Genomic DNA, 13,539 nt, shown 5'->3' on the forward strand with positions numbered 1-13,539 from the left:
TCTTAGCTAAACACAGGCGAATAGCACTTGTAGCTCTCAAATCTAGTTCCTCCCATTCTTCATCCTTCATACCAAAGATCTTCTCCTTCAATGCCTTGTGCAAACCTGATTGTATCAACACATCCTTGACTTGTATTTGCCACAAGCCAAAATTGATTCTTCCATCAAATTTTTCTATTTCAAGCTTCACAGCATTTGAATATCTTGACATTGTTGCAACCGTATACTGGAATAGTATAACTCAACTGTAGACCGTGCACTAGGAATGGTCCCAGAAAAGAGAGGTGAGTCACAATGGACACACTTAAATACCAAGTCTTTCCTTAGCCAGAACCTTTCCAAACTGCACTCTCACAGTGTCACACTGCCTTCCAGCAACAACAACAGCAACCAAAGATCAACCTCAAGCCACATGACAAAATTCTTTTCTGATGTGGAAGGTCAGACTAGGCTGCAACCACAGAGCATACTAAGAATAAATCCCACCGAACCGAAGCTCTGATACCACATGTTGGGAATAATACACCATTCTCCCTTGAAAAAATACCTTTCACAGAGAAATAAAATAGACACAATCACAACACAAGAATTTAACGTGAAAACTCCAATTACTGGAGAAAAAAACCACGGCCGTTGTCAAATGACAACCAAAGAATATCACTATGTGAAAATTGTTACAACACATAGACTTCTTTCTCTCTAACACCGGCACCCCAGTACACCCACACTCTCAAAGCAAATATTTAACTACACCTCACAACACTCTCTAATCAAAGAGTATAGAGGAAAAGAAAAGTCAGATACAAGCTTTAAGTATTTCCGACTGGTGCAAAAAATATGGAGAACTTAGCCTCATATTAATAGTCTAAGCCACCCACTCCATTTGCTATCCTAAGCAATGTGGGACTAATTCAACCAAATCCTAACATTATTAAAATATTATTAACAAAAAATATTAAGAAAAATAAAAATATTAATAAAAAAAGTATATTATCTCATAATATGTTGGATAATAAATTGCATAGCATCTCATTTAAAACCATACTAAGAAATTTTAAATTTGAAACAAAAATCATGATTATTACTTTTTTTTTTCCTGATAATTACATCATTTAATATTTTTAAGTCGAAACATTTCAATCTTGTGTACTAAATTTTAATGTCTTAGTGAATAAGACTTAATGTGTCATTGATTCGTGGAATGGTTTATATGCAAATAGAATTATCTTCATACTTCAATCTTGTTTTTTTTTCTTGTAGGTAAGCCACACAAAGATGGATGACAGAATATTACCAAGTACACATAGAATTAGAGGAAATAAGATGCTGAATTAGACAAGAGAGCGATTTGAGTGTTGATACACTGTTTTGGAAATAAGGATTAAAGTATAGAAAAAATATAAAAAAGAAAAATAAGTTGGGAAAATAAGAGACTATTCCAGTCAAATAAAAATAATAATGTTATACATTGAATACTTAGGGAACAATTTATACTCATTGAATCCATTTTTAACGGACTCAAAACTAAGTTACATCATGTCCAGGGATGATAATAGCATTTTTTATTTTAATAAATTAAATAAATGTAATAATTACTGAATTAAATATTTTTAAAAGTTATTATCAAAATCTGTCAGTCTCTCTTATCTCGTTTATATTATAAATGAGATAATTTTACATGTATTTCTTTACAGTGTAAACGAGATAAGACACGGGGATGTGATACATGTATATCTCGTTTACAGTATAAACGAGATACAGTGAGACAATTTTTTTAACAGCTATAAAAGGATGTGTAACCCTTGTCATTCTTCACATATATTTCATATCTTCTTTTGTCTCGTTTTTCTCACATAAAGAAGGCAGCAATGACCAGTAATAGTGTATACATAGTTGTGTGTGTTTACCCAATTGTCGTATGAGAAATGGAGACAATGGAGTAATATTTGAGTGTGAAAATCCGATACTGTTGCGCACTCAGCGTGTGAGTTCGTTGTCCGAGTTGAAGAGTTTGATATTGAGCGACTTTGGTGGCACAGAAACGAGGGAGATTAGAAGGCTGGGGTATAGGTTGTTGGCGCTGCCGGGTAATGAAGTTTTTCGGTTTCGACTATTTTGGCTTGTAGGGGACGAGCATGTGCGACTCATGTTCGACATCCATGGGAGAATCATGGTAAAACAAGTGATGGAGCTTTCCGCCGAGGTTGGAGATGTTGGTGGTGGTGGTTCTGTACACTCGACCTAGGTACAGACGACCGACCTCTCGCACCACCACCTATTCATGTCGTCATTCCAATGGAGGACATGGAGGTGGGTGAGGAAGACTTCGACGAAGAGTACGTTGCCGATAGTGATTCTTCTGAAAGGGGTGATGAGGAGGAGTTTGTACCGAAGACTCCCGCCGAGATAGCGGTGCGCTATGTTTTGTCTCCTCCCCCCTAACTTAGTTTCGGCGCTATCAGATGTACCAAGTCACTATCATACAATGGATCTTGACGCCATGCATGAGAGAACTCCATTTTCCAACACGGGAGAAGAGGATTACAACCTAGACGGTGGGATAGAGTTTCGAGTCGGCCACAGATTCAAATGCTGAGATGCAGTGATGCAGGGTGTGAAGAACTACAGTATTCGCAGGAGTGCTGAGTATCGGGTGGTCGAATCGGACCGATTAAAGTATCATGTGCAATGCCGTCAAGTTGAAAATGGCTGTCCATGGAGTCTTCGTGTTGCCCTTCGATAGAATCTCAGATACTGGTGAGTTCAAGTTTAATTGAGGTGTACTTACTCATTTATGGTTGCCATATATTAAGTAGTTTTGAACCATGGATGAAACATGGCTATTTTATTTCGTCAAGGAGGTCCGAAGGGTTGGTGGAGTGCACACTTGTTTAACACCCACCATGTCTCAGGACCATCTACAGTTGGATAGCAGTCTCATCTGCAAGGTCATCTTGCCGTTGATACAGTCCAACTCCTCTGTCAGCATCCTTGTCCTGCAAGGTGCGGTCCGATAGAGCTATCACTTCAAACTCTCCTACAGAAAGGTGTGGATGGTGAAGCAGAAGACAATTGCTTAGATCTACGGAGATTGGGAGGAGTCATACAACAAGGCATCGAAACTACTTCAAGCGTTGCAGAGTTGTTTCCCGGGAACTATTTATGAGCTATGGGCCGTACCGTACTATGATGTTCACCTTCTGGTCCACGACTGTAGCATGTTTGATAAAGTATTTTGGGCTTTTCCATCTTGTATTGAGGCTTTCAAGCATTGCAAGCCATTTGTTTCCGTCAATGGCACGCATCTGTATGGTAGATATGGTGGGGTGTTGCTTATTGCGGTGGCACAAGACAGCAACAACAATATCCTGCCTATTGCTTTTGTCATTGTGGAGTCCGAGAGTACCGAGTCATGGTCGTTCTTCCTTACTAATCTAAGACACTATGTCACCCCACAAGAAGGTCTACTGGTTATCTCTGATAGATCGTAGGCCATCAAGGGTGCACTCAGTGCCGATGATAGTAGTTGGCACATCTTCCTCGGGCGTTCAACGCTTACTGTATTAGACACATGGCCACGAACTTCATGACTCGTTTTAAGTCAGCCGAAGGCAAGAGATACCTTATAAATACCGCTTACAATCCAAGCAAGGCTGGGTATGAGTGGTACATGGATGCGTTAAGAGGAGTGTCCCTGGGGATGGCGAATTGGCCTGATCATTTCAACAAAGAGATATGGCTGCAACACTGTGACAATGGTCGGTGGTTTGGTCACATGAGAACAAATCTGTCGGAGTACATCAATACAGTTCTCAAGGGTACACGATACTTGCCAATTTCTGCCTTCGTGCGTATCACGTACGAACGTTTGCAGAAGTTGTTCATCACAAAGTGCAAGGAGGTGCAATCACAGCTAGCTGCTGGAAACCGCTTCTCCTAGAGGCTGATGGCAGCCATTGAAAAGAACAGAGAAGGCATCCCGAAGATGCGTGTTACTCATTGTGATAGCCTCTAATCAGTAACATGATGTAGCATCTAGCGTACTGTCGGAGGGTCTTTGGGTCGTCCATTAGGGGCATCTGGCAAACACAGTCCCGTAGCCATACAAACTTCAGTGTGAATGACTCCTTCCTCTGCGCCACCTGCTGTGGAGCCACCGGAGGTCTGGCACCCAATAGCTGCTCTACCAACTACCACATCTCCATCTGGTACCACCTACCGAAGTCACAGAAGCACCCCCAACAGGGTTTCCGTGTACGCGTAGTCCTAGGTGGTACGCATTGTTCTGAAGGGTGATAGTGACCTCACTCCACGAGAGATGAAACGTGTAGGTCTCCAGACGCCATCGCTCCACGAATGCCGTAATCAGGGAATTGTCGAATGTGAAATCCCTGAGAGGCACCGTGTTGCCGAATCCAGCCTCCCTCAAATACAGGACAATAGCGTCGGGTGGAGAAAGGGTATGACTCACTTGTTGGGGCAGTAGAAGGCGATGCCTCTGAAGAAAAAATATATATTCACAATTATCAATAAATAATTTTAAAACTTTTATTGGTTCTTTGAAGTTTAAGGGTCCTTATAATTAATTATAAAAAGAATAGAGTTCCAAACTAATAATTATGTAGTAACAACCTAACACAAGTGAAATAAAATAGAGTTCCAAATTTTTACCAGTGACCTATTCCTAAGGATACAAGCTATATTTTAGTTCTTGGCGACTACCCTAACCATGGCCACATACACATATATATCTATATGGGATTGCATAAAATTCAACACAACAGAACTAACTGCAAAGTCAGCTGCCCCGGTGTAATGCGAGTCTCGTTCATCATGTTGATGTCTCTATCGTTACCAGCTGCGCGCGCCATCGTCGTATTTATCGGTAATATGGTCAGAAAGGGGTAAAAGAGAGGAGAAAGTGGTTGAAAAGTTCAAATTGAGGCCCAGTCAAATGCTGTTAACGAGTTATATTTATAGCCGTCACCCAGCCCTATCTCGTTTACACTGTAAACGAGATACGTGTAAAATTATCTCATTTACAGTGTAAACGAGATTGTAAACGAGATAAGAGAGGCTAACAATTATTATGTTGTTGTTGTTGTTGTTATTGTTGTTGTATTATTTTTATATTTTTAGTTTAATTTATTTTATGTATGTATCATGGTTATATAAATTTTAAATTTTAATTTTGTTTACTAAATTTTAACCTGCGTTTGTTTATAAGAACAGGATAAGATAAGAAATCGAAAACAAGACATAAAAGAAAGAGTCAAAGAATTTGGTGTTCTTGTATTTTGTGATCAGTGATCATTATACTCACTCAGATGATACTATTTTAGAGGTGCAAATTTTTTACAAGGTATTTATTGGAGATTTTATTTGTATACAATGTTCATTTTACATACAAAAGAGATAATTGTTCTTATTTCAAATCCATTATTATATTTTATTTTACATACAAAAAAAATGAATGTTCATTTTATATACAAAATGGATGGCTGTTCTTGTTGCAAATCCATTATTATATTTTAGTTTACAAACAAAAAAAAAACCGATGTTCATTCTATATGCAAAAGGGATGATTGTTCTTGTTGCAAATCCAATGAGAATTGGTTGGGCAACAATGGTGCTGATAGGGTTTTCAGGAGAGACAGTAATAGCAGATGATTAAAAATTTGAAAAGGTAATATAAAAGAGTTTTTTGTTACTTGATTGGGGTAAAATTTTTTTTATCTTCGATGGACCAAAAAATCAGCTGTTGTTCACGTTTGTTCAGATTTTTTGTTATCTATCTAGCGGAGTCGAAAAATTATAGATATTAAATTAAGTAAAATAATTTTGAATTATTATCTCTTGGAAAAAATTTAAAGCTAAACAATTGCACATTATTGTGCCTTTTATTCAAATACATACTTAAAGTTCGAAAAAAAAGAGTACTTTCTAATATTCTTTAATAGTTATAAATATAGATGGTAATGGATTTCTGTAGAGGCAGATTTTTGTTTAATAAAATGTCTCTTATTTCTCCTCCATCTTTATTATGGATCTCTGTTTATTTCACCTTGCGAGAGAAGCGGATACGCACAAGTATTTCGCGCGTATTCATAGATAATTGGATATTATTATTTTTTTTAAAAAAAATAAACACAACCATAATAAAATCTAATATATCAAATCAAATATAATTTAAATACAAATTTAACGTAATAACATACGCATAAAATTTTTAACATGTAAATTAAATAAAATAAATTAAAGTTATTTACATAACTTATATATATAACATTTAAGTAAATTTGTTTTCACGAATCCCCGTGGAATAGATATTTCAATCCCCACCTCTATCCCTACAAAGTAACACCCTTCATCCCTGAAGAAGTTATAACCAACCCCTAATATCTCTCTCTCCACTTGTAGAAGAGAGATCCCAACAGCCCCTAGATAAAGGGACAGTTATCCACCATTAGAAGTGGAACTACTTCAACAGTAGTTATTGGCTCATCACCTATAAATACACTGACACCCCTCAGGTATACTTAAGTCCAATACACTTAAAACCTACCAAGACCCTTGTTGATTTAGGCATCGGAGTGTTTTGCAGGTACCACCCCCATCTCCTCACAAACAACTCGGACGATGGCTGCTTGACGCATGTTAAGTCGAAAACCATCCCACTGAGAGCTTGGACCTTATATTCAGGCCCAACATATGATCCAGTTTCAGGTAATCCTTGGAACATTGGCATCGTTGTCGGGAACTTGGGAATCAGCACTCTATGGCGGACGATCACCCAGAAGACGGACATACAACGTCTGAATCGGATCCAGAATACCAAGACATGATCAACAATGACCAAGCCCTTGTGGTACCTCCTCCAAGGACGGAGGAACCGCATGGTGAAGGCACGTTGGGCGATCATCACCACAGAAGAATTCCTTCTGAGGTCCACCACTCGGAAGGAGAAAACAAACCCCATTCCACCGACCTTATAGGGCTGTTACATAGACATCATGGCCGACTCGAACAGCTAGAGCAAAAGTTAGAGCGACAGCGGGAGGCAGCGAGAAACCTGAGAAGAGAAATTAAATGGCGAAGAGAGCTAGAAGAAAAGCTCTTAAAGTTAGAATCTGACCTCCGAGGCAGGAATTCACGCACAACTCGGGAAGACATCCCGTTGGCAGGAGAAGATCCTTTCACCGAAGACATCATGCGGGCGAGAGTTCCTATAAACTTCAAAAGCCCAGACATGAATCTGTATGATGGGACGACTGACCCGAGGCACCACCTAAGTAACTTCAAAAGTCAGATGTACTTGACTGACGCCTCAGACGCTACTCGCTGCAAGGCCTTCCCGACAACCTTAACAAAGTCGGCCATAAAATAGTTTGACAGTCTTCCACTTAGGTCGGTTACTAGTTTTGATGACCTTGTGCGAAAATTTCTTACACGGTTTTCAATTCAAAAGAACAAGGTCAAGCACGCACCCAGTCTACTTGGAGTCAAATAGGAAGTCAGCGAATCCCTTAGAGATTACATGGAGAGATTCAACAAGGCATGTTTGGAAATCCAAGACTTACCCATTGAAGCAGTAATAATGGGATTGGTCAATGGTCTCACGAAAGGTCCCTTTTTTCAGTCTATCTAAAAAAGACACCCGACCTCATTAAGTGATGTACAAGAACGAGATGAAAAGTACATCAATATAGAAGAAAACGCCAGGCTACGAGAATCAACTTGGCAATTAGGACAGCTGCAACAAGCCCGAGAAAAGGAAAAGGGACCCGAGAAGAAAGAAGAATATGACTCGGAGAAACCTACGGGGTATCACAACTACACCCCGATACAAGTTTCTCTAGTGAATGTCTACAGATAAATTTGTCATACCGAGAAGCTCTCCCCCACGTCCGATCAAAAATAAAAAGCGAGAAAGTCGCAATGAGTATTGCGAGTACCACAAGTTATATGGACATTCTACAAACGACTGTTACGACCTAAAAATGTGATAGAAAAACTGGCTAGAGAAGGTCAGTTAGATAAATATCTCAAGAAAAGGTCGGACTGTCATGGAAAGAGGAAGAGAGATGACGAAGAAGTCGGTCGAAGAGGGAAGCCCCCACCAATTCCTGAGCGACATGTCCACATGATAGTAGGAGGCTTCGCCGGCGGAGGAGTAACAAAGTCGGTTTGAAAGAGATATTTGAAGAAGGTCTATTACGTCGGAGAAGAGACCCTCGACCTCCCAACCATCTCTTTCACAAAAGAGGATGCGCAGGGAATTGCATCTGGGCATGATCATCCCGTAGTAATTACTATGATACTTTCCAATGCAAACTTACATAGGACTTTGGTAGACCAAGGAAGTTCAGCCGACATACTGTTTAAGCCTGCATTCGACAAGCTAGGATTGGAAGAAAAGGAATTGAAATCCTACCCAGATACCTCTTTCGGGCTAGGGGATACGCCGATTAGACCATTAGGGTTCATCTCCTTATATACTACCTTTGAAAAGGGATCCTAAACATTAATTACATTGTTGTGGACGTATCTTCAGCCTACAATGTCCTAATTGGCAGGGAAACTTTAAACCGATTAGGAGCTGTTGTTTCCACTCCCCACCTCTGCATGAAATTTCCAACACAAGACAGAATTGCTACCATTAAGGGAGATCATAAGCTAGCAAAAAAATGTTACAATGAAAGATTGAATCTACGAGATAAAGGTAAATAGGTCAATTCAATTGAGCTCGGAGGAGTCCAAGAAAGAGATGAGCTATGACCACAGCCTGAAGAAAAAATGGAAGAAGTCCAAATCGGAGAAGAAGTCGGAAAAAATACCAACATAGGAGTTAATATAAGAATAGATTTGAAGGAAGAGCTCGTAAAACTCCTATAGAAAAATTTTGACCTTTTTGCCTAGAAGGCTGCCGACATGTCCGGCATAGACCTCGGACTCATGACGCATAAGCTGGCGGTCTACCCCGAGTCCTGACCTGTCCAACAAAGAAGGCGTAAGCTCGGACTAGAGCAAGCTCAAGTGGTCGTAGAACAAGTCCAAGCCTTGCAAGTCAAGTATCCAACGTGGTTAGCAAATGTGGTCTTGTAAAAAATCAAAATGGAAAATGGAGGATGTGTGTCGATTACACCAACCTCAACAAAGTCTACCCAAAGGATCCTTATCCCCTTCCCAATATCGATGTTGGTAGATTCCTCTTCAGGATATCAATACATGTCTTTCATGGACGCATACTCGGAATACAATCAAATCCCAATGTACAAGTCGGACTAGAAGAAGACGTCGTTCATCACACCCAAAGCGAATTACTGCTACGTGGTCATGCCATTTGGATTAAAGAATGCAGGGGCCACATATCAAAGGTTCATGAATGAGATGTTCGCACCTCACCTCGAAAACTTAATGAAAGTGTATGTGGACGACATGTTAGTAAAAACCAAGGATGAGGCAAATTTTCTGTCCGATCTCTCACAAGTCTTTAGTACCATAAGAAAGCATGGGATGAGGTCAAATCCTACCAAGTGCACCTTCACGGTAGAAGCGGAAAAATTTTTGGGATTTGTGCTCATACAGAGGGGAATTGAGGCTAACCCTGACAAGTGTAGTGCAATTTTAGAGATGAGGAGCCCGACTTAGTTGAATGGCGACTTGCAACCTTGTCCAGATTTTTAGCAGGATCAGCCTTAAGATCCTTGTCACTTTTCTCACTACTTAGAAAAGGATGCCAATTTGAGTGGACTTCTGAATGTGAAGAAGCCTTTCAAGAATTCAAGACATTCTTAAGTCAACCACCCATCCTTACCCGACCAAAAACGGGAGAAGGGCTCGTCTTGTACTTAGTTGTCGCTAATAAGGCAGTAGCTTCAAAAGATTGAGAAATTTGCATACGCTTTAATTATGGTATCTAGGAGACGCCGACCTTACTTCCAGGCACACATCGTAAGAGTCCGGACGAACCAACTAATGAAGTAGATCTTTCAGAAAACGAACATAGCATGTCAGATGGTACAGTGGGCCATAGAACTATCCGAGTTTGACTTAACATATGAAACTCAGATAGCCATCAAAGCTCAATGCCTCACCGACTTTGTAGCAGAATATACAGGTGACAAGATTGAAACTTCTACGACCTGGAACCTCTATGTAGATGGATCTTCCAACAAAATTGGAAGTGGCGCAGGCATTATCCTGGTCAATGAAAAAGGAACTCAAATAGAGATTTCTTTGAAATTTGGATTTCCTGCTTCCAACAACCAAGCCGAGTACGAAGCCTTGATTGCAGGCCTGAAACTCGCCAAAGAAGTCAGAGCAACCAAGATGGTAGTCTTCAATAATTCTCCGATAATAACTTCTCAAATCAATAGAGAGTACCAGGCAAAAGATCCCTATATGAAAAGATACTTGGAGAAAACACTTGAGCATCTTCAGTAATTTCATGATACCGAGGTTTGACATATAACTCGGGAACATAATAGCAAAGCAAATGCCCTTTCTAAGTTGGCAAGTACCAAACTAGGAGGAAATAACAGAAGTTTGATACAAGAAACTCTCAAGGAGTCCTCAGTCATCAAGTCGGAACACAAGTCAGACATTCTACCTGTCCCTGCTTAAACCTCGGATGGATGACTCCCTTTATTGAATATCTATAATTTGACATCCTTCCCAAGAAGCATAAGGAAGCAAAGAGAATTCGGAGGGAAGCAAAGAACTACACCTTAGTACAAAATGTCCTTTACAGAAGAGGAGTATCCACACCCTTGTTGAAATGTGTTCTGACTTGCAGAGCTGAAGAAGTCTTCGAGGAAGTACATAATGGTATCTGTGAAACCATCTCGGAGCACGGTCTCTAGCTAGGAAGGTGGTCCGAGCTGGATTCTTCTGGCCGACCTTGCAAAAGGACGCGATCGACTTTGTTAGAAGGTGTCAACCTTGCCAGATGCATGCCAACTTCCACATCCTTCCCTCTAAAGAGCTCATTAGCATAACCTCTCCATGGCCATTTGCGAAATGGATGTTGGACCTACTTAGACCTTTTCCCAAACCCCTGGACAGGTTAAATACCTCATTGTTGGAGTGGATTACTTCACCAAGTGGATAAAAGCAGAACTACTAGCTACTATCACAACTCAAAGAAGTTGGAAATTCATATACAAGAATATCATTACTCGGTTCAGAGTTCCTTACTCCATTACCACAGATAATGGTACACAGTTCACCAACTCTACATTCGGAAACTTAGTAGCCAGTATGAAGATGAAGCATCAGTTCACATCAGTAGAACATCTCCAAGCTAATGGATAAGTTGAAGCAGCCAATAAAATTATATTAGCTGGGTTAAAGAAGAGGCTACAGGATGCAAAGGGAGCTTGGGTAGAAGAGCTCTCGCAAGTACTGTGTGCCTACCGAACAACACCTCATTCCACGACTGGGGAAACATCCTTACTTACATATGAAATAGAAGCTATGATCCCAGTAGAGGTCAATGAACAAAGTCTGAGGGTAAGATTCTATGATGAGGTCGAGAATGTCCAAGCCTAAAAAGAAGAACTCGAACTCCTCCTAAAAGTCTGAGAACAAGCCTAGATAAGAGAAGCACCACAGAAGCAAAGGATATTGGCCAGATACAATAAAAAGGTCATACGAAGAAATTTCTCTATAAACGACCTAGTTCTGATAAGAAATGACATCGGAGTAAACAAGTTGGGCAAAGAAAAACTTGCTACTAACTGGAAGGGACCTTTCAGGGTAACCGAAGTCTTGGGAAAAGGTTATTACAAAGTGTCCGACTTGAATGGAGCCGAGCTTCAAAGGTTGTGGCACGCATGCAATTTGAAGAGATATTATAGCTAGAAGAACACCTCGCTCCCTGATGTACTCTTTTTCCCGACTTCACGATTTTTTTTTCCGAGAAGAGTTTTCTAGATTGTGGTTTAACGAGGCATCAAAGCGGGGACTCAGGCAAGAAAGTTATCCCCTTAGTAGCAAAGATTTTTTTTTTTTGTAAATTACACTTCATCAATAACAATATATCTTTTTATTCCATTACTGTTTCATACGATACGCACTGACTTAAGCTCGAAAAACACGTAAATCTGTTGCCCGACCTACATGATCGGCAAGATAAAGCGATGAGGTACAAGTCGGTGTAAAGAGGCTATATATGATAATCATGTGAGTTCGGAAAATACAATATGCTAGTCCACGACTTATAAGTCGGGAGGCATCCGAACAAAATAGAGTGCATCGCAAAAATAACCTAAGTTGCAAAAATGACCCAGCAACAAAACAAGCTGGTCATTCGCACTAAGTAATGGAAAAACCTTTTTGTAAATCCTAAGGTAAAGGATATTTTGTTAAAAGACTTTCACAAAGGCCTCACACACAGTCAGAAAAATAGCTCATCAATGGATGAATTGTTCGACATGTACAATAAAAGCAATCATCTTAAAATTATAAGGCAAAGGAAATTCAAATTCACAAAAACTTTTTTTAAAGAAGGTCAAAAGAAGTTGCTAAAACCTATCCAAAGGATCAAAGTCAACAAAATTGTGTAAAAAAAATACACAAAACATAATAGAAATATCCATCAAAGGACCCATAAGCTGGGCCTTAACCAAAGTACTAAACAGGGCCAATAAGAGGATTTTGATCTTCAGCTGCTGAGAAATTGGGTTCGGCAGAGGAAGTCAGAAGGTTCTCCTCGGTTGGGACAACTTCTGGCTGAGAAGAACTCGGTACTGCCTCCTCAGAAGTAACGGCTTCTGGAGGAGGAGACTCAACCAAACGTTGCCTAGCAATATTGAGCTTGGAGTTAGTGGGATGGCGAGGGGGAGCGACGATCTTCCCATCAACTACTATCATGTTGGGGTTAAGAGGAGACAAGTCCAAGTCGGGAGCAATAACCCGTACTTGTCTCTTCAAAACCTCAAACACCTCCTCTGTACCCTCAGCAACTAACTCCTCTAAGTCGACATAATCCTCTCTAAGTCGCTTCACCTCCTCCTTTAAATCCAAGTTCTCCCTAAAAATTCAGACATAGTTCTCCTCAGCCTTCTTCAGTAACCCTTTGGCCAGAGCACAGGAAGCCGAGGATTGTTTTTCAGTTTTTTTTTCACGAACTTTAAGGAGCTCGGCTTCTAACCTTATCTTCTCCTCCTCCAATCCCTTCTCTGCCTCCCGAAGAGAGGCCACCTCGATCTGAAGGGCCTCCAAAGAATGCTGAGTAGCATTCAGAGGAGTCCTCTCCAACTCTTTCAGCAAAGTGGAGCAAACCCCAACAATTCGGATCCCTCCTCGGATTAAGACCTGGAGGTGGTTTTTGATCGAAACATCATCCATAGCAATGAAGCTATGGGGAAGGATGTGTTTCTCACAAAACCTCACCCCATCAAACCCAGCGTCATAGATGTTAAGGGCACTGGATTCCGAGATCTTCCTTTTCTTAGACCTCGGTTCTTAGAACTCGGTTCCGAGAAGGGAGGAATATAGGAAGTGTAGAAACCAGAGGAGGAGGAGGAGGAGGAG

The sequence above is a fragment of the Arachis ipaensis genome, chromosome B10, assembly GCF_000816755.2.
Source record: "Arachis ipaensis cultivar K30076 chromosome B10, Araip1.1, whole genome shotgun sequence".
Taxonomy (NCBI): Eukaryota; Viridiplantae; Streptophyta; class Magnoliopsida; order Fabales; family Fabaceae; genus Arachis; species Arachis ipaensis.